Raw genomic sequence first — 17,741 nt, 5'->3', positions numbered from 1 at the left:
TGGTAAGCAAGCTACTTACCACACAGCCAGGGAATTCAAGAGGATTTCTATATGGCGAGTGCGGTACATTTAAATAAGGAACTTTGGGTATCGAAATCAAGGAAATTTTAAAAGATGTTAAATTTGAAAAAAAAAAAAAAAAAAAAAAGCTCAAGACACTAGAATTATATAAACAGTGAAATGCTGTAAATAATTACGCGCAAACTTTCTGTTGCGAAGATTCTTGAGACCATTATAAAAATAGGTTGTCAAAAAATACTCTTCTTATATTCTCATTTAAATTTCTTTCTAGAAAACGTTGGGGGTTGATAAATGACGAGCAAAAAGTGTCTCCATCAACATCATCTTATTCCGCCCTTTTAAAACCTAGCCAGGCTCATGGGCCCGGTTTCCCGGCTTCTATGGCGTATGTGTTTCCCTCACCCCAGCTGGACGGGACGCCAGTCCATCGCAGCGTTACTCAAGAAACAGGAAGAAAGAGTTGGGGCGAAAGAGTAAAACAGGGGTCGCCACGACCCCCTGCCGGAGCCTCGTGGAAGTTTAAGTGTTTTCGCTCAATAAATACACACAACGCTTGGTCTGGGAATCGAAACCGCGATCCTCCGACCGCGAGTCCGCTGCCCTAACCACTTGGCCATTGCGCCTCCATTCTTCATCAACTTATTCATGCCAAAAAAAGTAGTTTTGAATGAAGGCATGCTGGCTAAATATTATTAGATGATGTGCATATTCACAACATGCCCCCCCAAAAAAAAACCCAAAAGTAAAACAAAACAAAAACAAACTACTTTATATTCAGTCCTTTAACTGAATCTATGATATAAAAATAAGAGCAAAGATAATTATGTATGAAATAATCAAAAGTATGTTGTGTTTCGGTTCAAGAAATAAACAAATTTCTGTATAAAACGTTTCTGTAATGCAGTGTTTAACGTATTCTTTCGTAATCATTGAAGAAAGATCGAAACTTATGAAATATTGAAATATGGAAATAAACTTAAAAAAAGCAAAAAAAAAAGCAAAAAAAAGAAATAGTGAAATACATACTGAAATTTTGTATCAAAGACCGACATAATTAAATAAATGAATAAATAAATAAATTGTGAAATATCATTTTATAAGAAAAATCGAAAGTTATAAACTAGTAAACTATGAAAGTCCATTGTTATGCTATCGTCACTTTGTATAAGCAGAAACAAACTGCTGCGTTTCTTCAAAATTAAACTTGTTATAACAAAATTGTCATGGTAACGAAAGTCAATGGAAGCTAGTGTGATGGTGCAGAAAAATACAGGAAAAAAGAAAAGTGAGGAGTAATTGCTGAGGATGAAAGCTGGAGAGAGAGAGAGAGAGAGAGAGAGAGAGAGAGAGAGAGAGATGAATATGAAATATGTATAGAGAGATTCTTTTGATCCTTGTTGTATTTGGAGGGAGATAACCGAAAAGAGAGATACAAGGTAGAGTGAGAGGGGACGAGAAAGAGAAGAGAGAGGGAGGAGAAAGAGAAAATAGGGGACAGAAAAACAGGAAGAGAAAGAGAGGAGAGTAAAGGAAGGAAGGTGGGCAGAGTGAGAGAGGGAGGGAGAGAGAGAGGGAGGGAGAGAGGGAGGGAGGGAGAGACGGAGGGAGGGAGAGACGGAGGGAGGGAGAGACGGAGGAGAGAGCGCTAAAATGAATTACAAAAGCATTATTTAGAATTCAAATACATTGTAATTGGAATCATAAATTGTATTATCATTTTTAGCTGGATATAAAAAGGGTTGTTTAGATTTTTTTTTGTTACGCATATAAATATGCGTGTATTACGATCAACATAAAATTGAAAAAATATAAATACAATAAAATAAAAAAGAGCTATCATATTCCAAAGAACTAAATGTTGGGGAGAAACGAAAGGAAATTTGAAACCAGAAACGAAAACAAACTCAGAAAAGGCAAATTTAATCTCCAATGATTAAAAAATATTTATTTTATTACATTACACGAATCGTATAATGTTAGTTCGAGTGCGATGTGATATTCGATTCCACATAGAATCGTCATGTCCAGAAAGTTTAATAGAAAGCAGTTTGTTATTTTCTTAGACTACGATGTGTATTCCATCGCATGTACATAATTGCTGTATCTTCCACCCCAAGCAGCGCCGCCGGTCAACTTTGACCGCGAAGACAGAAATATCTGCTCAAAATGTAACAGAGTAATATGAACAAAGAGATTTCGTTTCTATTTAATTTTATAGTAGTTGGAGCAATCGTGTAACTGTATTACAAAATAGCGAACTGTGTAAAGTCCTTGGTTTTGTAGACGAAATATCACACGCATGTCCATGATTTTGTAAAATTAATCCCACCCCAAAGACGAAAATAAAAAAAAAGAGGAAAACTACAAAAAAAGACAAAAACTACCAAACAAAAAAAGAAGTAAGAAATAAAAATCTCTTCGTCCTCCGAGTGAAGTTATTACATCAGCTCGAATATAATATAGCCATATGTTTATAGCTAAATCATATTAAGAACATCTAAACTATTGTAATTGTAAATCAGCTCATTGAAAGCCTGCCAAATATATAAATATAATCTTCTATTACGGCATACTTGTATAACACTAGGCAACAAAGATTTTGTTACAGAAGACCAAATACGTGTTCCGAGCTAATTTCGGTATGCTGATTTCAAATCTATAATTAAATTTTTCTATCACGTCTAGAATTTTGTGTAAAATGCAAATCACTTTGTAAAATTTCATATCACGTCTAGATTTTGGTTTTAAGTGTCTTCTTAATGCCAGAAATATGAAACTTGCTTTTCAAGGTTAAAGCAATTTTTGTTTGCCAACTATATACAAATTCTAACAATTTTGATCAATAAAATTTATACCGAGTTGGGAACACTGAGTCGAAAGTATTGTAACGGCTCAACGGTCAGTCCCTACGTGACAGTCAAGGTGAGCGGTTGTTGAAGACAGCAGTTTCATCTGATATAGAAATATGGAAAGATGACGGATATGTTCCAGATGCCACTAATTTCCCACATTTTAAAAGTCAACTGGATGTTAAATGACTTAGTGTGCGATTTGGAATTACCAAAGAAAAACCAGAGTTGCTTGGTTCCAGACTTCAAGAATGAATTCTTCTTCTGCCAAACACTAAAGTTTCTCATTTCCGTCATTGGCATCTCCAGTTTTCATCATTTTACTTAGCGGAGTAAAACGTTTGTTCCTACCACTATATCAATGACCTGAAAGAAAGGATCGGCTTTCTATATGATCTAGAATGGAGACTGTTCATTGACTCGAGTAAAGCTAGACTTAAAACTGTATCACTGCACAACGGCAATGAAAAACCTTCAATACCTGTAGCACATGTCACAGGATTTAACGAGACTTATGAATCGATGGAGCTGCTGCTAAAACTCATCAAATATAAGGACCACTTATGTAATATTTATGGTGACCTTAAAGTTGTACCATTTCTTCTTGAATTACAGCTGAACTACATAGAGCACATGTGCTTTTTGTGTCTGTGTGAAAATTACGTGAAGGTATGGATCATCAAGGTAGTGGTTTCCAATATTTAAAGGATAAATTCAAAGAGATATTGACAGATGCTAAGCTAGAAGCTGGAGCTTTCACTGGATCACAGATCAGCAGTGTCATCCACGACTCATCGTTTCCATGAATTCTAAATGAGAATGAACTAGGAACACCTTTTGTTGAAGTTGTCAGAGATTTTCTAGGAAACCACAAAGCTGAAAACCACTGTGAACTCAGAAAACATGCTTAAATCTTATGAAAAAATGAGATGAGGAATATCTTTGAAAATGTATTTTTAAAATCTCATCTTGACTTCTTCCCAGCCAAGCTGTGAGTGACGATTATGACATTTCATTTATGGAAAACAGATACCAAAGTAATTTCAAGCCAAATATGATGTGAGATTACTGTTGTATTGTTGGTTCATGTAGAAGGAGAGTTCGTCATTCTACAAGCGACAAAGGAAGAGGAAAAAAAAAACAAATTTCACTTAAGAACAAGAAGTTGTTTATCGGTAGTAACAACAAAATACTAACATGTTTTGGATGGATGGTTGGGTTCAGGAGTGGTAACTCCGCCAGCAGAATTCCGCTGTCTGAATTAAACCAGAGAAAGGAGTTAAGATATCCCTGTTCACTAATTATTTAAGTATGCTTAACATAAAAGTGGCACAAAAAGTAGCTTAAACGGCTTTCGTCATAGAAGCGGGTGAGAAAAGACGGAAAATAGAAGTCTTCGGTTACACAAAATCTGAACGTGATAGAGAAATTTAGATGTTAGATCTGAAATTAGTATCAGAAATTTGGTAGGAACCATTAGTTTATGTGTCTGTAACAAAAAAAAAAAAGAAAAGAAAAACAAAAGGAAACAAAACAAAAAAAGTTGAATTCATGTGATTTGAAAGAATATTGATTTGTGAACATGTGTGTTCTGAGAATAGACGGTTCAAGGTCAATAAGCAATTAAACAAATTATGAGTTACGTCCCTTACTATTTTATTTTCGGCTTTCATGACAAGATACCTGTTTACATTTGTACCAACATGGAAATGTAACGATTGTTTAACGATGCATTGTTAACGCGCGCGCGCACACGCGCTGGAGTTGCTTTTCTTCGTTAGCTTTCGTTTATTGTTATAGAAATTATTATCGCCTCCTTCTAAAATCTGATCAGCGGGTTCATGCTCACGCTGACGATGTTCATTATGTCCAAAATATGTCTGTTGTTACTGTCACCGCTATAAAAATCTAACTTTCAATAAATTTTATGAAAGATGGATTAGGGTAAATTTAAAGGCAAAACTTTGTGAGCTCGGTGCTTACGAACCTGTGCGATTCCCGAGCAGGTCTGATATATCGTCTGTATGATACATCGTGGAAAGGGTTCGTTCTATACCTGATCTTTGAAAGACCTTAGTAGACACGGGTGAAATCAAAGTAGGGTCGTGTTGGCACAGACGGATGACCATACGGTTATGGTGTGGGATGCAAAGGAAATTGAAGTGTTTGGTGCGATACTTAAGAAATCTGACCTAATACAAATTACGCATAGCAACCAGGACAGATCGGTAGGCCTGGAACTAGGCATCAGGAAAAGAAATCTGTTACTGTATCGATGGTGCAATACTTGGTGATTGAGGGCAGATTTGGTTCAAATCTCTGCGTGAATATTAACTGGAAGAAATTTACGGGCAGAATGGTAAAACTTAGAAAAGCGTTGTGAGGAAGCAATACTTGAAAGGCCAAAGAAAAGTGATGAAAATATGCAATATGCCATTGCACGACTGTCGTGGCATGGTTCAGCTCGGTTTAGGCAGTAGTTAAGTTGTCTTGAGTGTCTTAATTTTTGCTTTCCGTGGGAGGATTGGCCCTCACGCGTAGCTGAAGGAATATCCACCGCGAGTGCTTCTCGTGTGGCGGCTTGGTATGTTGTGGCTAATGATACGTTGATATCTGCTGAGACAGCAACATTTACAGAGATTTCTAAAGATTAGAAGCGATTGCTTGTTATGAAACAAATTCTTTCATAGGTCGTCTTTTTGAAAGAGCTGCAATCGTGGATCCAGAGTAGGTCACAGTTCGATTTTTGGTATGTGCAACGTTATCAGACACTCACCAGTTCTCTATCAGTTGGACGATAGTTTTAGTGGAACGTTCACGCTAAAATTTCTAAGGTCAGCGGAGCAAGTGTTTGGCGACCTACTCAGGGTGACCGGCGCTTCTGATACTCAGAAGATAATATACGTGCCTCAAGTCAACAAGGAATTACCCTCGGGGACATGCTTTTTTCGTCTGGTGTTGGAGATATGTTTTCTAGTAATTATGAGGTGCTTATTTCAAAAATGAAATCTATTTTTCTCTATCACGTCAAAATTCTTTGCAAACTCAAATGTTCTTTTTCAACATTTCCGGTATTCACAATATTTTAAAGGATAGACTTGGCTTCATCAAATGCAGACCTACGTATAAAGCTTGACGTAACTTTGAAAGCATAGTTTTTCAATATCATTTAAATTAAATGCAATTATAAAACGTGAAAATAAAAGTCTTTATTGAAGTACCTTCAGTAAATAAAAACCATCGACCTTGAGCAACTTTCACTATTTTCAATTTAACCTGCTTTAAATGTCACGATCCTAAGAGAAATTAGATAATACAGTTCTATATTTAAGAGATGAGGAATTATGTACATTATTTACATTATTTACATTTGACGGATATTTGTTCTCATCTTGTTTGTTTTTAACTCAACGTTTCGGCTGATATACCCTCCAGGTGTCTTGGGGGAAATTTCGAACCTGGCTCTCATTCCTAAGGTATTTTTCGATGTTGTTGTTGTTGTTGTTGTTGTTGTTGTTGTTGTTGTTGTTGTTGTTGTTGTTGTTGTTCTTCTTCTTCTTCTTCTTCTTCTTCTTCTTCTTCTTCTTCTTCTTCTTCTTCTTCTTATTATTATTATTATTATTATTATTATTATTATTATTATTATTGAGTGAGAGCAGGGCATGCCATCAAAGTGACACTGGGGTAAAATATACGAAGCCCATTATACCCATCATGACTACCCATCTGATAAGGGTACACCAGGCACATGCATCACAACCATATGTGCGCGACATGGTGATCTTATATCAAGATAAACAGCGCATGACGTCGCAGGTGGAGCCCAGTTAGAATTTTCTTCAGGTCGAGTAGCCCATCCCGCTCAAAAGGTCCCTGAATAAGGTTTGTTTAAGGATGTTGAGTAAAACACCCATGTTTCCAAAGGTGAATTATTCAAACCCCCAAAAATTCCTCTCAGCACATGACTATGATGCTCCCCCACTACTTCTGCTCATGATCAGAGATGCACATATCGTCAGCCACCAAGGGACATGCTCAACTGGTTAAGGTCAAACAACTGACAAGCAAATCTGTAGTATTGAGCAGAATATTTGCTGTAGCCCATCTTTTATACCACAACAAAACAATGTACATGATAACACTTCCAATCAATTAAGATCAGAAGCCATGAGAGCTACTGCCTGGTACTGCATCTAATATTATTATTAATATTATTATTGTTGTTGTTGTTGTTGTTGTTGTTATTATTATTATTATTATCCAGGTCATTGCCTGGAATCGAACTCGGAATCTTGGGGTTAGTAGTCCGCGCTCTTAACCACTATTTTTCTTCTTCTTCTTCTTCTTCTTCTTCTTCTTCTTCTTCTTCTTCTTCTTCTTCTTCTTATTATTATTATTATTATTATTATTATTATCATTCAGTGACCTAAACAACAACAACAGCAACAACAACAACAACAACAGCAACAACAACAACAACGAAAAATACCTTAAGGATCAAATTATGAAGTACTTGTGCAGACCCAGTTAACCAGTTTTCGAGGAATGGGCTGTAATATGAGTGTAATAGTAGATATCCTTCACAGTCATATGGACTACTTCTCTGAAAATTGCTTTGCAAGAAGTAGTAAGCAAGGAGAAAGATTCCATTAAGTTATTGCGACCATGGAGGCAATGTATCAAGGCAGGTGGAATACAGCAGCAAAGAGGAAGTTCACTTCCCGAAACTCCAGTTTGACAGAAATATCTCTAAGATGTGCAATTAAACAGTTTGTATAATATATTTGTTAAACAATAAGAAGTACTATTTGGTTTCTGCTAGTTTCTTATTTCAGTACTGCATTTAATGTCAAAATTGACATGTTTTGATAAAAAGTGAATTCCTATTTAACAAAAGACTTGACACAATAGAAAATTTCTGAGGGCATTTCTGATCCAGTACCATCAAATTAGGAAGAAGTAATAGTAACAAGTAAGACAACTAAAAACTTTTTCGGAAATGTTTCTCAGTGCTATCAATAAAATAATAAAAGCAGTTGACTGGCGGAAATCCACGCTAAGAAAACTGAATAAAATACCAAAAATTAATTGTGAATCGTCTCAAGGGAGGCTACTCTTGAACGACTTACTGAACTAACTTTTATTTCCATAGACAATCGTACAAAGTCTTCGTATCCAAAATCCAATATTTTCCTGTCATACTGGGAAATACATATCTCACCTTCCAATAATTTAGGCATTATACACGCAGGCAGACAGGCAAGCAGGCAGGCAGGCAGGCAGGCAGGCAGGCAGGCACGCACGCACGCACGGACGCAGGAACTCACGCACTCACGCACGCACACACGCACGCACGAATGTATGCACTAATTCAGAGTTTAGATAGAGTTATGTCCCCTGTTGAGAAGCAGTTATTATTTTTGAATCTAATATAAACTCTTCTATATTCTTTTCTACTCTAGGCCCAAGGCCCGAAATTTTTGAGGAGGGGCCAATACGCATCTGGTACTTAATTTATCGACCCCGAAAGGATGAAAGGCAAAGTCGACCTCGGCGGGATTTGAACTCAGAACGTAAAGACAGACGAAATACCGCTAAGCATTTCGCCCGGCGTGTTAACGTTTCTTATTTCTTTATTGCCCACTAGAGGCTAAACATAGAGGGGACAAACAAGGACAGACAAAGGGATTAAGTCGATTACATCGACCCCAGTGCGTAACTGGCATTTAATTTATCGACCCCGTAAGGATGAAAAGCAAAGTCGACCTCGGCGGAATTTGAACTCAGAACGTAACGGCAGACGAAATACCGCTAAGCATTTCACCCGTCGCGCTAACGTTTCTGGCCGTTCGCCGCCTTGATATGGTCCTCTTTATTGACCGACTCAGTAAATTCATGATCATGATTAATGAAATGGTTGTCATAATGTATATTCCTTATAATTAAAGATATTCCCAAATCTGACTGCTCAAGTTTATTTTATCTTTTACTTGTTTAAAGAATCAGACTCTGGCCAAGCTGGGGCAGAAACTTGAAGAGTTTAGTCGAACAAATTGCTCCCCCACCACTAGAGTTACTTTAATAATGCTTCCTGTTCATTCTATCGGTGGCTGTTGCTTAACCGTTAAGTCATTGGGACGTAGACAACCCCACACCGGTTGTCGAGCGGTTGTGGGGGACAATCACACGCATAAAAAGCTCACACCTACATATATGTAGATACATACATGCATGCACACTCACTCGCACACACGCACATGTAGATGCACGCACATACACATATAATATACAGGGGTTGGACAAAATAAAGGAAACATCTTAAAGTTTCTAACAAATTTTATTTTTTTAATATGGGGTAGGACCGCCTTTGACAGTAATTACAGCTTCAGTTCTATGAGGTATGGCTCGTACAAAGTTTGAATTGTTTCCAAATGAATTTTTATCCATTCCTCAGCTAAAACAGTCTCCAGCTCTTGTAGTCATGATGGTGGAGAATATCGACTCCTTAATTGCTTTTCTAAAATGCACCATAAATGTTCAATAATATTTATTTGTTATATGTATATATATATATATATATATATATATAACAAATGCGAAAAGCTAATTTCTGTGTGTCAGTGTGTCACACGTAGACACCTACTCTCTCATTATTCAGTAACACTCCTGATGGGGTAAGAGTAATACTAGGCATAGAGACGGTGAGGGCAGTGGTAGACAGTGAGAGAGAGAGAGAGAGAGGGGGGAAGAGAGAGAGAAAGAGAGACAAAGAAATTTAGGGAGAGTTGATGATGTTTTATTAAAAGAGAGAGAGAAAGAGTGCGTATGTGAGAGAAAAAGAGAGACGATGTCACTTTGACTAATTCTTGTCGCCTACATACTGAACGCTATGATTATTGTTTTATCTTTTGTTTTCTTTAATACACACATACGCATATACATAAAATACATTTTAATTGAAATAAAGTTTCTTCAAAACTAAACATATCTTATATAATAAATGTGAATGTCAGTATGTCACACTATCTCAGCTTTAATAAATCCTTTCTACTGGAAGCACAAGGCTTCAAATTTTGGAGGAAAGGATTAAGTCGATCACATCGACCCCAGTACGTAACTGGTACTAATTTTATCGACCCCGAAAGGATGAAAGGCAAAGTCGACCTCGAATCTTTTCTACTCTTTGCACAAGGCCCGACATTTTGTGGGAGGGAGCCAGTCGATTAGATCGACTCCAGAACGCAACTGGTACTTAATTTCGCCCGGCATGCAAACGATTCTGCCAGCTCGCTGCCTTAATATAATATGATAAATGTGAGTGTCAGTGTGTCAGTGTGTCACACTTTTTCAACTTTACTCCTAGAGGTCGTAGATCAGCATATCGTACCATTTTTTGCGACGAATATGATCATCATTGGGACATGACTCTGGAGGAAGCAATTGCGATAAATTCTCCAAAACACCATTTATTTTATTATCCAAAACATATATATATATATATATATATATATATATATATATATATATATACGCACGCACACACACACACACACACACACACACACACACACACACACACACACACACACACACATGAATGTTGCGTGGCTGCTTTTGTGAATGTCTTTATGAGTTCGGGCTTGTCTGCATGTGTGCTTGACTATAAACATTTTCATCTCGCCTAACATTTCTTTCTTTTTCCATATTAGAGAGATTGGATAAGTTAATTGTTCGTGTAGTGGGTTACGAAATTCCTTCGTTCTCTCGATTTCCTGTAATTCAGACCGCCTTATGATCCCAGCAGACAAAATGGCAAAGGTGTCCCGCCAGAAGATGGTGAGAGAGATGCGCTGGAAGAGTCACTCTGATTCAAGGGGTTCGCACATGCAGATAGCCATCTCCGCTCGGATAGCGGTGAGTAGGGATATGGTCTCCACTGCCACAGGCTCAACCTGTCAAAACATGATTTTGCATGTGAAAATGTAAATATAATCGTGAAATAGTATATCATATCCCCTAACTTTTCTGAAAATATATTGTAGGAGTGGCTGTGTGGTAAGTAGCTTGCTTACGAACCACATGGTTCCGGGCTCAGTCCCACTGCGTGGCACCTTGGGCAAGTGTCTTCTACTATAGCCTCGGGCCGACCAAAGCCTTGTGAGTGGATTTGGTAGACGGAAACTGAAAGAAGGCTGTCGTATATATGTATGTCTGTGCATATGCTTGTGTGTCTGTGTTTGTCCCCCCCCAACATTGCTTGACAATCGATGCTGGAGTGATTACGTCCGCGTAACACTGGCGGTTCAGCAAAAGGAAACCGATAGAATAAGTACTAGGCTTACAAAGAATAAGTCCTGGCGTCGATTTGTTCGACTAAAAGGCGGTGCTCCAGCATGGCCGCAGTCAAATGACTGAAACAAGTAAAAGAGTAAAAGAGTTCAAAGTGAATATATAGAGGTGTATATCACGGTTTCGCTTGTTGAAAGTTTTATATTCAAATATTTTGTTTGTTTATTTGCTTGTTTCTTTGTTGTTGTTGTTATTGTTGCTGTTTAGCCAGAAATCGAACTTGATCGAACTGGCCTGTGTACCAAGTTATGTAATCAAAAACGATTCCCTCTTCCTACTTATCTTCGGTATAAGTAGGATCATATTATGCAGTGTACATACACTACAACCTGTAGGGTGTATGTACGTGTGTAGAGTGAGCGTGTGTGTGTTTGCGTGTGTGTATGTGCGAATGTGTAAGTGCTGAGGTTCTGGGCAAATGTAAATGATTTAATTAACAACGTCGTCGACTAATGAATCATATGCAAATGTTAATATTATTGACTGATAAGCTACTGCTATTTGAAGCAATTTAGATTCAAACTCCTTTAACTAACCGATGAAGAATGGCAAAAACACTCTGACGAGATGCAACTTTCCGAAACAGATCTGAAATAAAATGCAGAATTATAGGCGCTGGTGTGGCTGTGTGTTTAAGAAGCTTGCTTCCTATTCATGCGATCTTGGGTTCAGTGCCACTGTGCGGCACTTTGAGTAAGTCTCTTCAGCTTTAGCTTCGATCCTGGCCGACCAAAGATTTGTGAGTGGATTTGGTAGATGGAAACTGAAAGAAGCCCGTCGTACACACACACACACACACACACACACACACACACACACACACACACACACACACACACACACACACACACATCCATGTACTTGTGTCTTTCTGCTTGTGTTGTTTGTCCACCACCTCCATCACCTCTGCTCAACGACTGGTGTTGGCTTGTTCCGCTAAACCAGGGGTCGCCAAACTTTTTCGACTATCGACCCCCTTTAGTCACTTCTCCTTCCACATCGACCCCCTTTGGCCACTTCTCCTTCCGCATCGACCACCCTTCACATTTAAAATATTTTAATACCCTACCCTATCGGGTACTGTTGCTGGCAATCAAAACGTTAGCTAAAACATACATGTACGACAAACTAAGAAATTCTATTGAAGATGACATATTTTTATATTTAAAACTACGTATATTTAAAACTACGTGTACGAGTATACAGTATTAAATTTTTAATTTGTATGAAATTGTTTTCACGGTTAGAAAATGTGGAAAACACATCATATTGCTGGAATATCTTTTATTGAAATTGACAATATCAATGTGAGGGATGGGCATGGCGCTGGCTAAGTATTTCAAGCATTTCATCTGGGTGAGTTGGTCTTTCGCACGCCTACCCCCATGCAACCCCTTGGCTATCATCGACCTTCCCCTCTAATTCTTCGCCGACCCCCTAGGGGGTCACTCGGACTCCCTTTGGTGATCCCTGCACTAAATACTCCAAGGCGGTACTCCACCTTGGCTGCAGTACAATGACAGAAATATATAATGTATATATATCAATTGATAATTAAGGGTACTAACAAGCAGTACCGGCATGCTAAATATAACAGTCAAAATGAACAAATTACAAATTTTCACTTAAACACAAAGGGATTTTAAGAATTTTATTCATTTGCTTACTTCACCTTTGTGTTTAAAAGAAAAATTGTGGTTTGGTCATTTTGACTGCTATATTTAGCATGCCAATACTGCTTGTTAGAATCCTTAATTATTGATTGATAATTTTTTTTTACCGTTATGGGTTTTTACGTATGCTAAGCCACTGATATTATTCTTAACAATAACATCCTCATATATATATATATATATATATATATATATATATATACACACACACACACACACACACACACACACACACACACACACACACACACACACACACACACTCCGTCGCTTACGACGTCGAGGGTTCCAGTTGATCCGATCAACGGAACAGCCTACTCATGAAATTAACGTGCAAGTGGCTGAGCACTCCACAGACACGTGTACCCTTAATGTAATTCTCGGGAATATTCAGCGGCACAGTGTGACAAGGCTGGCCCTTTGAATTACAGGCACAACAGAAACAGGAAGTAAGAGTGAGAGAAAGTTGTGGTGAAAGAATACAGCAGGGTTCGCCACCATCCCCTGCCGGAGCCTCGTGGAGCTTTAAGTGTTTTCGCTTAATAAACACTCAAGACGCCCGGTCTGGGAATCGAAACCGCGATCCTACGATCGCAAGTCCACTGCCCTAGCCACTGGGCCATTGCGCCGCCACACACACACACACACACACACACACACACACACACACACACACACACACACACACACACACACACACACACACACACACACACACACTTTTGTTGCTTTTCTTAATGTTTACTGTTTTTATTGCACTTTCCATTTTGCTGTTGAGAAGGTTGAGGTTGTTTTCGTTTTTAACCACATGGTTCCGGGTTCAGTCTCACTGCGTGACACATTGTGCAAGTGTCTTCTACTATGGCTTCGGGCCGACCAAAGCTCTCGCGAGTGGATTCGGTGGACGGAAACTGTCGTATGAAAATATGTATATACCTCTGTGTGTGCATGTGTGTGCGCGCGCCCGTGTTTGTACCTGCATTTGTCCCTTACCACCACCGCTTGACAACCAGTGATGGCATGTTTATGTCCCCGTAACTTAACGGTTCGGTAAAGGGCTTGAGGGAATAAGTGCTAGGCTTTAAAAAATAAGTCCTGGAGTTAATTTGTTCGACTTGAAACAAGTAAAAGAGAGAAAGTACACACAAACGCACGCACATATACATATCCACACGCTTTTACACTCACTCAGTCTCGCTGACGAAGGTGGTGTCTGCGTTAGTTTTTTTGTGTATTATCTGTACAGCTACGGTGATCTGTCTGCACATTAGATCGCAAGGAAGTATAGAACGAATTTCTGTGTTTACGGTGTATTTGACCATGGCTTGTTGGTAAACTATAAATTTTTCTCTCATTTCGTTACATCGATGTTTTTGTCCCACCTACCCTCATAGTTGGTCGTTCCCGCCATATAAATTGCAGCAGTACCCCTCAGTTTCTTCCCTTGTTACTCATGCAATGTATTTACACCGTAGTTATGCAATTTTCTGGTACACTTGCTTCACAAAGTTTGCATTTGCCATTGGTACATGTGGCTTTTTCAGTTCCGTATAGATTGGGTTTTGTATGTAGTTTTCTCGATTCCGTTTAGACTATCAAATTGTCATTTAATGGATCTGCCTATTTTTTACGCCTTTTCTAAACCTGTGAACTACGTTATTCTTGGGTGAAATGTCGACAAACATTACACCTTGGAACATTGTTGGCACTCCATCGCTTATGACTTCTAGAGTTCCAGTTGATCCGATCAACGGAACAGCCTGTTCGTGAAATTAACGTGTAAGTGGCTGAGCACTCCACAAACACGTGTACTGTTAACGTAGTTCTCGGGGATATTCAGCGTGACACAGTGTGACAAGGTTGATCCTTTGAATTACAGGCACAACAGAAACAGGAAGTAAGAGTGAGAGAAAGTTGTGGTGAAAGAGTACAGCAGGGTTCGCCACCATCACCTGACGGAGCCTCGTAGAGCTTTAGGTGTTTTAGCTCAATAAACACTCACAATGCCCGGTCTGGGAATCGAAACCGCGATCCTATGACCGCGAGTCCGCTGCCCTAACCTCTGGGCCATTGCGCCTACACCACCTTGGAACATAATGTAGTCTTATCTCGTGCCTATCATGTCTAGATAATTATTTTTCTTTTCTAATCAGTTCAAGATTCGCATCGCTGCTAAACGTTGTTTCGAATATTTTCATCGTTCCTATATACATCCTGATTCAGTCCTGTTTGCTCTCTCCTGAGAGTTAGATGATTTTGCAAGTTTGTAGGGTTGACACAGGCGAATACATTTCCCTCCTCTTAATAGATCTGTTATCACTCGGTTTATGTCTATGTTTTCCGACGTAATAGAGGAGGTTATTAGTGACTACAGATTTCGCGCAATTCGAATAAAGTTGAACATTTCTTGTTTGTCGTTCTAAGCCATAATTCTGTGTCTAGTACAGACAGTTTTTTTAATAGAATGTTTGAAAGAGGCATTCAATACTCCTTGATGCTCACGTGAATAATGAAATTTGCTGTTTTTCTTAGTCCAGTCCTTCACTTCAGTTCCTGGTTATGGACTTACGGGGCTGTTTTAACCTTAAATTTTATGCTACTTACAAAGTGAGCGTATATCACTACAGTTATGGACATTTGCGTTCGGTGCCGCTTATCTCATCAACAACCAGAAAGAGTTTGGCTATGTTATCAGTGATACCAACACTGATGGTGACACACTTCTGTCTTCTATTACAATTTAAATATATAACTCTTAACTGTTTACTTACCCTGGCACCAACAGTATATATTATCATATGTTCTGATTCGAACTAGAGATTCCTCGTTCCCAAAGTAGTTCAATGGTACGTTCATTTTCTATTTTCTCAAATGTTTCTATTTCCACCAATGCTAGAGTGTCACTAAGTCTATGCTTGCTTCATCCTTGATTTTATTTTGCTGGTTTGTGAGCAACCCTTCTGCCTAGATTGACTTAATATAGTGTTGGTTTAGTCACTGACGACCTGTTCATGTAATCACACACACACACACACACACACACGTACATGCACGCACTTAGGCTGGCATGCAAGTACGCACACACGCAGCTACTAAATTCATAGTCGTAATATAGATTCATCTTTTTAACTCTCCTCATCGCTTATCAAAACGACATACTCGAAGATTTTTATTCAATTGTTTGAAGAATTAAGTAATTTTCTGTGCTTTATACGCATGATTTTCTTTCATGGAATTTACAAAACAAACAATTACTGACGTTCTTAATCTATTGTTTATTCAATCTCTTGAGTTTGGATACGCGTCTTCACCCTCTGTACATTAGCAGTGCAACTGGTAACTATTGTCATGAATTTGAAATCTTATTAATATATTTGTATCTGTTCAGTTCAAAATAATAATGCTATTTGTATTCATGTATAGTTATAGAGATAGGACAGGTTGAAGGTGAAAAGCACCAAAATAAAAGAAAAGATGATAACGAAGTATACCATTCTTTAGCTATTTTCTTCTTTTTTATTTAAAATAATTCCATTTATACTACTCTAAGAAATCAGATTAATTTCGAGTGCAAAACAGTAAAGTTGTGAATTAATATACTGAATTTATTCGTTTTACCATATTAAACTCCTATTTTATTTTATTTTTTGTTTCGTCTTTCGCGTAGGAGTCTATTCGTGCTCTTATTGTGAAATTCGATCCCGCTGATAAAGTTGGCTCCATCGTTCTTACAGTCCGTTCAGCATTAGTTTGTAATGGTCACGAATATCTTCACGCGTGAATAGACTGATTCAGAGCAAAGCTAAAATTTATTCCTCAACTATTAGGTTGTTTGTTTTATTCCTCTCGATCATAAATGCAAGTTGGTAAATTTCTGAAATTTATTTTCTGTTATGAAAAATCAAATTAGATTAGAGTGGAATTTGAAACACAACATCTACTCAAACCAAACGTTTTAGTTAACTACTATATACGGCAAAAAGAAACTTGCTTTTCAAAGCTTTACTCCATCATCAAATTCCCCTTTACTGACTCCGTTTTCTCCATTAGCCTTTTCTCTCTCAATCTTCACATGGCTACAAATATCTTTAATATTTTGAAATTGATAGAATTATATTAACATAATTTTAAAAACACGACTACAGTTACCGGTTGCACTGATTATATGTAATGGAGCGAAATACGTATACAACCATAAAGAAAAAAACATAACCATCACTACAAACAAGTATCGCTTAGTAGAATGTACCATGCCTTCGTTAATTGTTTTCAGTACCGATGTAGTCGCAAGCAAGCTCAGAAACCATTTAGGCCATCACATTACTTAGCAGAAAATCAAGGACCTCACAACTAGAGGGAGAGAAGCTATAAGAACATATTGGACAGATATGCAGTGGTCTCTGTTTAACGTGTTGTTTAGAAATCTTCAATAAAATATTTGATTAAACCACCTCAAAAAGAAAAAAAAAAACCCAGAAATGTAGAAACCAGAAAACATAATTTCCCAACTGAATACTGACGTCATCCAAGAACTGACTGTGCTTTGGACAGAAAAAGTGACTGACAGTTTGACGTCAGAATGATACAAACCAATTAACGAAATTTTAAAACATAACGCGTTGTTTGGAAATTTTCAACGAAATCGTTGATAAAAGAAAAACAGAAAGTGTCAAACAAGCAAATCTGTGATAAACACACACTACAAATTTAGTTTAGAGAAATGGGGTATAGCCCCACGATACTTCATATTACACTGCTTTTGAAAATCATAAACAATATGAAACCAGTTATGTAATTGTAAATAGGTTTTCTTAAAGTGCTTTTCTAAATTTTTCTTGTCACTCTTTCA

The sequence above is a fragment of the Octopus bimaculoides genome, chromosome 2 (assembly GCF_046866305.1).
Source record: "Octopus bimaculoides isolate indiv1 chromosome 2, ASM4686630v1, whole genome shotgun sequence".
NCBI classification, from domain to species: domain Eukaryota; kingdom Metazoa; phylum Mollusca; class Cephalopoda; order Octopoda; family Octopodidae; genus Octopus; species Octopus bimaculoides.
The sequence above is the reverse complement of the archived record's forward strand: the minus strand, read 5'-3'. Positions refer to the sequence as shown.